This window comes from Stegodyphus dumicola, chromosome 11 (genome assembly GCF_044657685.1).
Source record: "Stegodyphus dumicola isolate Sdum_Otavi_A_Nest chromosome 11, ASM4465768v1".
NCBI classification, from domain to species: domain Eukaryota; kingdom Metazoa; phylum Arthropoda; class Arachnida; order Araneae; family Eresidae; genus Stegodyphus; species Stegodyphus dumicola.
In genome coordinates this window covers 162,927,506-162,940,005 of record NC_140778.1, presented here as the reverse complement: position 1 = coordinate 162,940,005, position 12,500 = coordinate 162,927,506, and the positions used below count along the sequence as shown (strand labels likewise).

At 38.6% G+C, this 12,500-nt stretch overlaps 1 non-coding gene and 2 pseudogenes across 1 annotated transcript; all 3 read right to left on the bottom strand.

The window, feature by feature from the left end:
• LOC118180734 (large subunit ribosomal RNA) overlaps positions 1-560 on the bottom strand; it is a 4,435-nt pseudogene extending 3,875 nt beyond the window's left edge.
• A 483-nt stretch (positions 561-1,043) lies between these two features.
• Positions 1,044-1,197, bottom strand: LOC146994491 (5.8S ribosomal RNA). The gene has a single exon (XR_015044290.1). It is a non-coding gene; the product is annotated as a 5.8S ribosomal RNA (ribosomal RNA).
• A 459-nt stretch (positions 1,198-1,656) lies between these two features.
• Positions 1,657-3,719, bottom strand: LOC146994490 (small subunit ribosomal RNA; annotated as a pseudogene).
• Between the last annotated feature and the right edge of the window lie 8,781 nt (positions 3,720-12,500).

Below are 12,500 nucleotides of genomic sequence, written 5' to 3'. Positions count from 1 at the left end.
AGAAAATGCGTCGAGAACCGTAACCTGCACAGCCGACCCGGCCCAGTTCTGGGATCCGTTTTGGTCAGTCGGCCAGTGCTGCCACGGAAGCCCAACTGAATCCTCCCGCCACAGGATTTCGAGGGCCCACCCGTTTACCTCTGAGCAGTTTCACGTACTCTTGAACTCTCTCTTCAAAGTTCTTTGCAACTTTCCCTCACGGTACTTGTTTGCTATCGGTCTCACGGCAGTATTTAGCCTTAGGTGGAGTTTACCACCCGATTAGGGTTGCACTCCCAAGCAACCCGACTCCCAGGAGATCGCATCCAAAGGAGACCTAGCAGCTATGGGCCTCGCACCCGCTCTGGGTAACAGCCCCGGTCAGGGGGACTTGCTGCAGAGTCAACCTCCGGAACGCTCACTCCTATACGCCACATTTTCCAACACCCAAAGAGTGCGGAATTCGGCGCTGGGCTCATCCCGGTTCGCTCGCCGCTACTAAGGGAATCCCTGTTGGTTTCTTTTCCTCCGCTTATTTATATGCTTAAATTCAGCGGGTCGTCTCGTCTGATCTGAGGTCGACAATATAATTATTTCGTGCCCGTGTTATACACGAATTCTATAGTATCTTCAACCCTTACATCCAGCCATTTCGCACACCAAAGGCTCAGAGTATGGGAGACAATGCAATATTTCAGGCGCCCCTCCGACGCCATTCGGGGTATCAGTCCGATACCTTTCTCTCATATTAATCAAATCATTGCCAACTTGTATAATGATTTTCATTTTTATTAGATTTGATATTCATACCAATCTTATACCATCAATTTTTGCCACAAAGCCATTTGTCGTATAACTCATGTATACGCTTCTCATTTCATATTACTTACCAGAGGTCACGGCTTCCTCTACCGTCCTCGGTATCTTTATGCATCGTCTCTCCCGCCCTCGAGCGTCCTCTCAAATGGTGCGCTTCTCGGCCAAGGGGATACGAGACCTTAGGTCGACGGAGTTTGACGTCCGATACGACCAAGTAGGAGCAAGCTCCTTCGGCAAGTCTCATCCGACCCTCAGACAGGCGAGGTCCCGGGTATCACCCGAGACCGCAATGCGCGTTCGAAAAATCAGTGCTCAATGTGTCCTGCAATTCACACCAAGTCTCGCAGCTGGCTGCGTTCTTCATCGACCCGTGAGCCGAGTGATCCACTGCTCAGAGTTGTCATCTTTATTATATGGATCCCCGAGGGGTTCCATTTGCGTTCAAAAGTCTTATGAAAGAAATACCTCCCCTTGCGGGGAAGCACGGAGAAGCGTTCAATTCACGGAAAGTGACCCCACCAGAAGTCGACCGAAGTCGCGAGCTCTCCGTCGCTCTTCCTTCAGAGGGCCCCACCGGGATATCGTACCCGCGAGGCGGTCCACCAACTGTGGCGGTACTCATTAAACCTAGCATCGGACCCGAAAGTCCAACACCTCCCTCTTGTCGTCAATCTGCGACCGGGAAATTATACTAGGCACCTCGATGTGGGTACGAGACCACTTGGGATTTCAAAAATAAGCATTCAAAGTTTTTTTCTGTGCTTCCACGCCGCTCTGTGGCGCGCAGCACAGGGAAGGAAGGCGAACCCTCCTCCCCGAGTTTAACCAATGTTTTTGCCAGACGAATCTGACCATCGGTAATGATCCTTCCGCAGGTTCACCTACGGAAACCTTGTTACGACTTTTACTTCCTCTAAATGATCAAGTTTGGTCATCTTTCCGGCACGCCGACGCGACCCGAAAGCCGCTTCGAGAGCCAGTCCGAAGACCTCACTAAATCATTCAATCGGTAGTAGCGACGGGCGGTGTGTACAAAGGGCAGGGACGTAATCAACACGAGCTTATGACTCGTGCTTACTGGGAATTCCTCGTTCAAGGGGAACAATTACAAGCCCCTATCCCCAGCACGAAGGAGGTTCAACGGGTTACCCAGTCCTGTCGGACAGGGAAAGCACACGCTGATTCCTTCAATGTAGCGCGCGTGCGGCCCCGGACATCTAAGGGCATCACAGACCTGTTATTGCTCTGTCTCGTGCGGCTAAACGCCGCTTGTCCCTCTAAGAAGAACGTCCGACTCGAAGGATCGGAGCGTCTATTTAGTAGGCTAGAGTCTCGTTCGTTATCGGAATTAACCAGACAAATCGCTCCACCAACTAAGAACGGCCATGCACCACCACCCACAGAATCAAGAAAGAGCTCTTAATCTGTCAATCCTTCCTGTGTCCGGGCCGGGTAAGTTTTCCCGTGTTGAGTCAAATTAAGCCGCAGGCTCCATTCCTGGTGGTGCCCTTCCGTCAATTCCTTTAAGTTTCAGCTTTGCAACCATACTTCCCCCGGAACCCAAAAGCTTTGGTTTCCCGGAAGCTGCCCGGCGTGTCATTTGAGGAACACAGCCGGATCGCTGGCTGGCATCGTTTATGGTTAGAACTAGGGCGGTACAAATCTGGGCGCAGCCCCCAGTCCACCTAATCGACATAGATCGATCTTATGACCAAAGGGGGCCCACCCCTCCAACCAACAAACTTGCCCAACGAGCCGGCCGTGCCCCTATAAAAAAATATACTGACTCTCTAAAAAAAAAAAAAAAAGTAAACTACTCACAGAAATAAATAACCTCAGGGAAACCAAGCCCAAGCTCCGGGCAACAAAAAAAAAGGTTAAAAAAAAACGCAAAGAACTAGGGCGGTATCTGATCGCCTTCGAACCTCTAACTTTCGTTCTTGATTAATGGAAACATTCTTGGCAAATGCTTTCGCAGTAGTTCGTCTTGCGACGGTCCAAGAATTTCACCTCTAGCGTCGCAATACGAATGCCCCCGTCTGTCCCTCTTAATCATTACCTCGTATTCCGAAAACCAACAAAATAGAACCGAGGTCCTATTCCATTATTCCATGCACCATTATTCAGGCGTCACGCCTGCTTTGAGCACTCTAATTTTTTCAAAGTAAACTTGCCGGTCACCCAAGACAACCGGTGAAGATCATCAAAGGAAACCGGCTGGCTGTTCAGAACAGGCAGTAACCACCGGTAGGCGGACCACCCGTCTGGAACTGAGATCCAACTACGAGCTTTTTAACCGCAACAACTTTAATATACGCTATTGGAGCTGGAATTACCGCGGCTGCTGGCACCAGACTTGCCCTCCAATTGATCCTCGTTAAAGGATTTAGAGTGTACTCATTCCAATTACGGGGTCTCAAAAGAGTCCCGTATTGTTATTTTTCGTCACTACCTCCCCGTTCTGGGAGTGGGTAATTTGCGCGCCTGCTGCCTTCCTTGGATGTGGTAGCCGTTTCTCAGGCTCCCTCTCCGGAATCGAACCCTGATTCCCCGTCACCCGTTACGACCATGGTAGGCGCGTAACCTACCATCGACAGTTGATAAGGCAGACACTTGAAAGATACGTCGCCGGGACGAGCCCGTGCGATCAGCCCAAAGTTATACAGAGTCACCACATGATACGGACACGAGGTCCGATTGGTTTTGGTCTAATAAAAGCGCTCGTCCCCAGAGGGTCGGAGCTCTGCTGCATGTATTAGCTCTAGAATTGCCACAGTTATCCAAGTAGTAAGGTACGATCCAAGGAACCATAACTGATTTAATGAGCCATTCGCGGTTTCGCCTTAATACGGCATGTACTTAGACATGCATGGCTTAATCTTTGAGACAAGCATATGACTACTGGCAGGATCAACCAGGTAGCTTTTTTACGTTCATAGAACGTTCGAGCTGCGAGCAACTCGAATCCACCAATTTCTTAGCGCACACCTTGGAAAATGCGCTGGGAGCCGTTGTCCAGGCGGCTCCCTCTTTTATTTCATACGCACAGATTTATAATCTCGTGCTTTCGGTAGCGGTTCAAAACTCACTACGTCCTCCACGGCATCAGCGCCGGGAGGTGAGCCTTCGTGGGCATCGAGAGGCTATTTTTACTGCGTTGGACACAGATTCAAAAGGTCCCGTGTTTCAATTTTTATTATTACGGGTCTGGACGCCCAGCAACGGCACGGGGGCCGAGCTGGTCGCAGACTCGCTGTGAAAGTTTTCAGTTCTCAACCCCGTCTAGCGGCGAACACGAAGTTCCCGAAGACGAGGGGGGCCCTAGGGACAAGAGAACTACTACGCCGGTCCGCAGGAGGGTCGCACACTCCTCCATCACGAAAGAACTTCGCGATAAGTTGCGTGCAACCGGTCAAAGACGTTTCCCGACCGGAAGCGGTAGCCAGCTCAACAACCAGTCGGTATATCGTCCCTGCCCGCAGACCTTTCGCTGCGAAGGAACGGCTGTCTCCTTACCGTTCATTAAAAGCCAGAATCACGAGAGGAAACGAACGCACCACTCCCATGAAGAACTCATAGGAGCGCACAAACGAATCCGTCACGTCTGCTTTGCGGTCAGAGCGGTAGCCAAACCCTCGACCCCTCCACAGCCGTGCCCGTGAAGAGCTTTTGCGCCCAGGAAGTTCGCCGCCCAGCATCCCATATAAAGAGACGCCAGTGCAACGTTCCGTCACGAAATAGCTCTCAGTCGTAGCGGTACTCCACGCTTTTGCGATTGACCGTAACAACGTACGAGCCTCCGTGCCTGAGCGAGAATCGAAATACGACGCAACGCGCGCCTCGTTCGATCTCGTCAACCACTACCCCACATATAAGGTGGCGACAGTCATGTGCGCAAACAGGTTGTTTTTCAGGGTGACGGTAGCTCGGCATGCTTTCTCCCGACGTGGACCCCTCGCCGTGGTGTTTTTTTGCAAAAACGCTAATACGAACTTCTCGTTTCCCCGTGTGGGTTACGGTCGCTCTTCGGCTGTGTTTTTTTTTTTTGGACTTTGAAATATTTTCGCGATTTTCGGGACTTTGTCGTTTTTTCTCGCAGTTGGACTTAGTCATTTTCTCGCACTTTTAAATCTCGTACTTCGCATTTTTGGGAAATATTTTCGGCATTGAAAAACGCGATTTTTCGAAACTTAACCAAATTTTGTAGGAACGTTTTACGAAATGTGTGGACTTAGAAAATATCGAGCTTTTTTCGAAATAAGGCGAAATTTCGAAAATCGTTAATTAATGGTTAATTCGATTTAATTTCACATGTAATCGACTCTTATTTTATTGAAAAAAACATTGTGTGCGAAAAAACGGCGAAAATCGCTCATTTTAAACGCTAAAAATCGCCCAAACAAAATGTAAACAAACCACTCAAAACCTTTATTTTACGTATTTTCCACTAAATTTCTTTCTTATTTATAAGATACAAGGCCACTAAGTAACATTTTACCGAAACACCGGTCAAAAACACTTCAGAATTACCGAAAAAACGGCCGAATGCAAAATGTAAACAAACCATGTAAAATGTTAAATACGCGTCAATTCGAATTAATTTCCTTATTAGGGTACAGTACTAAGAATAAATAACCACATTTTATCAAAAAGAAGTTTAAAAAATTTCAGATTTAAGCATAAAATAAGATAATGCAAAATGTAAACAAACATTGTAAAATGCTAATTATGCATTATTTCGGCGAAATTCATATCATAAGTTGAAGCTAAGTGCCCATAAACTCATATTATTTAAATAAAATTATTATAAACACTACTGAATTACGCAGAAATTGACCTGATTCAAAAAGTAAACAAACACCATAAATCATAAAGTACTTACTTTTTCGCCAAGTGTTTTACTTTCATGGAAGGATTCTTATTTATATTTCAACACTGTATCTGAAAATAATCAAATAGCAACGCGAAAATCAGTTAATAAAGCTAAAACGAAATGTAAACAAACCGTAATCCGCTGGCTTTCACATAACGTTTTCGATAATGTTACACACTGGACGTGTAAAAATGCGTTACTCGTAGCAATTTTTAACCAAATATCCTTATTCCGCATAAAATGAGCTAAATAATGCATGCAATCACATGCTTAAACAATTATAAGTAAAGTTACAAACACACTTTGCTTTGAAGCAAGTCGGCGCTCATATACGGAATACCTTACTTCAGTGGACATTCAATGTTGAATCTCCTTTTCAAGCTGAAACAGGTTATTAAAAATTTCAACGACCATTTCCTAACAAACCTTCAATTATAAATGTAAAGTATTTCAATATTTCACATTAATATCTCATTGAAAAGCTGTTTTATACGTCCAACACAACCATCTCACCATGTAAACAAACCACTTAAACATACAAATCATTCTCCATTTCTTTAATTCAAACGTTAACGCCTATCAAACATTCGTTACACACAAATCTATGACACTTTGAAACAATAAATAATATTAAAATATGACAGATTTCAGTCATTATGTCACTGCACATTCTTTTCAGTAACGTTCACCTTCTCGACACAGTACAAAGCAAGAACTAAATAGCATTGTCACACCAAAATAACGACTTACTTTTTAAATCTATGACTTGAAAATCAGACGTTCAACCTATTACAAATCATAATAAGTACGAGCTGCACCAAAAATAATTTTAAGAAATGCAGATAAAAAATTTTTCATACATTGCAAACAACTCATATATGTCGATTCACCATAGTGTAGTAACAAATTATACATATTTCCTCATTTTAACCTCTGATTTAACACACCAAGCTCATCAATAAACTAAAACTATGTGTACTCTTTTCTATTTCACTAAAAAAGATTTAAATTCAACATGTAAAGTCAATTAAGACATGACGACAACATGCAGATTGCCTCACAGCAAACAAGAAAATTGCACTTAAACATCAAACAAAAGATCTGGTTCTTCAATTCCACGTAATTTTCAACTGGAGATGTGTTAATATTTACTGTTATGCACATAGTGTGATTTAAAAATATATAAGCAAACTTAAAATCATTGAATTCAGAGATTCATAGCTTGCATGAACAGTACACTGCCTAAAATCGACACGTTGGAAAAAAACTTTTTCCAAAATATTCCACTTATTACAGGTATATCACAAAATTAAGCTACCCAATCAATTTCTGAAACACATCAAATTTATTAAAAATTGTCGAACAGGAGTTACTCTGACAGTTCCTTTCCTTTTCAAAGCTATCGACTAAAATGTGTCATACCATACTTTACAGCTGATGACAGAAATATGAAATACAAACAATTCACCTTACAATATTTCTTTAATTCTGTATCCAAAATGGATTGTGAGTGTGTGATGTACTTAAAGTAAATGCAATGCATTTGTTTTCTGATTATAATTTATAATTCAGATGATTAACTGATCGTGTCTTAAAGTTGTGAATTCTGTAATGTATAAGAACTATGTAATGAAATAAAGTTTCAACAAATCAAAAAAAGGGCTCAAAATCAAATCTTATTTTACGTATTCTGCAGCAAGTGACAGTTTTTTCCTTTATTAATTTGTACAATTCATAATTTTTATATCATGCATTCTGCTGTATGTGCAGACACTATGACTGACTGATTGATAAAAAAAATTATCTAATGAACTAAGCCAAAAATTCTTTAATGAATTCATATAACGTCTTTACCTAGCTGTCGTATATTAAATTATTAATTTGAAATTGGTTAACACAATATAATTAAAGAAACATTATTCGGTTTCAAATTCAGATTCCTATCATATTCTAAACAGTGTGTGTTTGTTGATTTATAAAAATCCAAATGAATTAAAGTTATGCCGTAAAGTGCAGATTATTACAATGATATATCAATGAGATTCAATTCGATTACATATCAACACTGCTTATTAACGATTAAAAACACATACAGCTCCAAAAAAAATTACACAATACTGTAATACAGGATACAACAGTAGTCAGAAGAGAGTCAGATTGTGGTTTATGTATAACAGTGAACAGTCCTTGTAGAAAACACCTCACATATTGTTTCCAAAAGCTGCCATGAACATGCATAATAAGATGCAAAAGCAACAATTTTATAATGTTCAAAATAAAACATTTCGTCAACAATCAAAGATTTTATTTATCCTACAACAATGCAGTGTAATTAAATTGTTATCTTATGAGTGGAAAAGTCGATTCAGAAACATTCATAAGAAGACCATTTAATTATTTTTTAAGTCAAGAGTTTTTCTGTTCACATTTAATAACTGATATGTTATATATCCATTTCAGTGTGCATCACATAATGCAATTGTTGCTCCACTGTTGCTTTCATTTTGAAACATGGTGCCTTATAAAAAGTTCTTTCCCATACTACGGTCTGTCTAACTAACAGTTCCTTGTAATTCATATGCATATAAGACGAATATCACCTGGCGACGGGTAAAGGAGCTGAATACTGGTAATTCAACTTCGATCACCTGCAATATCTTCAAAGTTTACGCATTATTTTAAAATTACGACTACAACAAAACATAAACGCAGGAAACATGTCTAAAAATACCAACTTTCAGAACTGCAACGGTCTATTAAATCTAATCCGAGTGAAGAAGACCATGAAAATGTGCAATGCAGGTGTGCTCTGTCATTCAAAAACAGTTGACGTATGAGCCGATGAATAAATATCATAATTGCACGATTTTTATCTCAATTTGTAATCACAATGTTCACAATTATATTAATACGTATATAATCAGCCTATTATTATAATGTTTCAACATAATCTTCGTATGCACTGAGGCATTTTTTTTAAGACGTGAGATATAATTTGATTTTCATTTAACTTATCTACTTTGTTGGAGACGGCTGCTGCATACAGACGATTACGTAACGGCTTAGCGAAGTCGAGCGACGCATCTGATTGGACTGTTTGTAATTATTCATTTTTTTTTTTTTTTAACTGCCAACTAGGCGGGGAAATTCCCTTTTCACTCAGTTATATGTGTGCAATTCTCATAGTAATGCCATGTTTTCCAGCTTGTATGAGATATCCATATTAAATCTTTATATTAATATTCCCTGCTATGAATAATTAATTGGTAACCTGCACGTTGTAGCCATGATAGTTGTAACAACTTCATGTGACATGTGTTTTGATATGTATAATTAAGTCAATCTCAAATTTCGTGGTATCACTTTCAAATCTATCAAGAATTCTATAGCATTTTCAAATGAGTTGATCACTGAACTTCAGTTTCAGTCTGCATGAAACGATTCTTGCATTGAAATACATTTCCTATTCCATTCCGTCCTAAGTTTAAAGATTGTTATCACAGTCTACTCAAAAATGTAATTTGCATATGTACTTCAACAGTTATAATACACGGAAAATAACTTAGGAATATGAAATAAATCGTTGATTATTTAGTGTTCCTAAATAGCAACTTTTCTTTCGAATACATATTTTGTGTACAGTAAAATTATTACATTCAATTTCGTTGGGTAATAAATTATTTTTCTTAATAAAATACTTACAAAGGTATGTATCGTTAAGTGTCCTTTTTCTTGATAATAATACACATTAATGAGTGTGGTTCATTCATCCAAATAACTATGTTTTTATGATTTGCTGGAAGCAATTCGAATAAGTGTATTGTATTAGTTAGCCGATATCGTTAAACTCTATAACAATATGTACTGCTGATTTGCATTTGAAAGAATGCTATTCATCCTCGTTAACTGAAGTGTGTTTTGTGTATTTTGATTTATACTCTTCAATTGCACCCAAACAACAAAGATTACTATTGTCAGGTACATCTGGTTAACGCAAATGAGTGAAGTATTTTAGCAAGAAGCATTGATGAGCTGTAATATTATGTATCTGTTTTACTAAGGAGAAACTAATGAATTAATCTGCAGGATAACTCATTCAGCATGCAATTTATTGATGTGGAATATCAGAGTTAGATATTGCTTACACATTCAGGCTGTCTAAACTTGGTTTATAATTATTTTTTTAATTATTTTTCATTGCTTTTAGGATATTTTTACTTACAGTGTTAAATTAAGAGTAGGTATTCTTTCATTCAGATAGAAAAGTCGGTCAAAAAGTAATTTCGTAATTTTGTTGCTTTGTTTACATTCTGAGTTCACTCTATTTGTGTGTAAATCTAAAGTCTTCTTCAATTAATTTGGGTAGAAGTTCATGTTCTGGTTACTTAGCATTAAATTAAGAATGAAACTAGGTGGAAATACTAAGTGGTTTGTTTACATTGCGACATGTTCGTGTAGAAGGTATAAAACAATTCAATTACCTGTTTTAGCTTGAAAAGGAGATTCAACATTGGATGTCCACAAAAGTAAAGTACTCCATATATGATCGCCGACTTGCTTCGAACGAAAGTGTGTTTGTAACTTTATTTAAATTTGTTTATTCATGTAATTGTATGCATTACTTAGCTCATTTTATGCGGAATAAGGATATTTGGTTGGAAACTACTCTGAATAACGCATTTTTACATGGCCAGTGTACAACATTATCAACAACGTTAGGCGAACTACAGCGGATTGGGGTTTGTTTACATTCGGTTTTTGGTGTTTTTCAATGATTTTCGCGTTGCTGTTATCATCTTTTTACATACAGTGCTCACGTATGACTAAATATTGTTCATTCAAAGTAGAAAATTGGGTGACAAAATTACAAATTAATGATTTTGATGGTTTGTTTACTTTTTGAATTAAGTAAATTTGTGCGTAATTCTGTTGTGCTTTTAATTAATTTTGTAAATAATTTGAGTTTATGGGCACGTACCGTTGACTTATGATATAAATTTTGCCGAAATAATGCATATTTAGCATTTTACACGGTTTGTTTACATTTGGCATTTGCCTGTTTTTTCGGTCCTTCTGAAGTGTTTTTGACCGGTGTTTCGGTAAAATGTTACTTAGTGGCCTTGTATCTTATAAATAAGAAAGAAATTTAGTGGAAAATACGTAAAGTAAAGGTTTTGAGTGGTTTGTTTACATTTTGTTTGGGCGATTTTTAGCGTTTAAAATGAGCGATTTTCGCCGTTTTTTCGCACACAATGTTTTTTTTAATAAAATAAGAGTCGATTACATGTGAAATTAAATCGAATTAACCATTAATTAACGATTTTCGAAATTTCGCCTTATTTCGAAAAAAGCTCGATATTTTCTAAGTCCACACATTTCGTAAAACGTTCCTACAAAATTTGGTTAAGTTTCGAAAAATCGCGTTTTTCAACGCCGAAAATATTTCTAAGTCCTAAAAATAAGAAGTACGAGATTCTGACTTGGGAAGTACGAGATTCTAAGTTCAAATTATTTCTAAGTCCAAAAAATGCGAAGTACGAGATTTGAAAGCGCGAGATTCTGACTAATTCCAAAATATTTCTAAGTCCAGAAATATCAAAGTACGAGATTTCGAAGTGCGAGATTCAGACTAAGTTCAAATTATTTCCAAGTCCAGAAATATCAAAGTACGAGATTCAGACTAAGTTGAAAATATTTCTAAGTCCAAAAAATGCACTATCGAGCAACCGTCACCCATACGGCGAAAAGAAAATCTCATTACCGTCCAGAAATGTCTGCAACGTCCATGAGCTGGAGGGTCGAGCGACCGTAACCTATACGGCGAAAATAATTTTGTACGGAAATTTCCGTGGTTTGTTAAAGTTATGAATTTAGTCAATTTGTGCGTAATTCTATATTGTTTTCAAACTGATTTTTATTATAATTTCAGTTTATGGGCATTTCACTTTCACTTATTAAAGAAAATTCGCCGAAAAAATGAATAATTAACATTTTACAGGGTTTGTTTACATTTCGCATTTTCTTATTTTCTGCTGAAATCTGAATTTGTTTTAACTTCTTTTTCATAAAATGTGATTATGCAGAGTTAGTACTTTAACATAATAAAGAAAAAAATTGGAAAAGATGCATAATTAACATTTTACACGGTTTGTTTACATTTGGCATTCGGCGTTTTTTTGGGTTATTCTGAACTATCTTTGACCGTTTTTTTAGTACAATGCGAGTTCTTGGCCATGTACCTTTCAATTAAGAAAGAAATTTATGCGAAAATATCATTAATTAAGGTTATGGGTGGTTTGTTTACATTTTGATTAAGCGATTTTTCGCGTTTAAAATTAGCGATTTTCGTCTTTTTTTCGCACACGTTTTTAATAATAAAATAACAGTCGGATGTCATTGTGATTTCATGTGTGCAGCAGTGATACAATAGCTTAATTTAATGAATTAGGAAAAGCAAACAAAGGACAACTGCTTCATGAGAGAAATTCTGATTGATATTCACATTAAACATTAAAGTACATAGTATTTTGAAAGAGAAACAACTATTTTCTTCGATATTTGTATGAAACACTTAAAAAATTCTTCCAGTTCTGCAGTATTTCAAATCGTTCTTCACTTCAAAATATGAATCAAAGTTGTATTATTGAGGACATTTTTCATTAATATAAACTAAACTTCAAATATAATGGCAGACTAGGGGAAAATGCTTACTGGGATGAATTTCGAATGGACAACTGGTTTATACTCACATAAGACACCTAACAAACAACACACATAAAATATAGATTTGAAAACACAGAAAAACTGCTTTTACGTACATAACATGTTG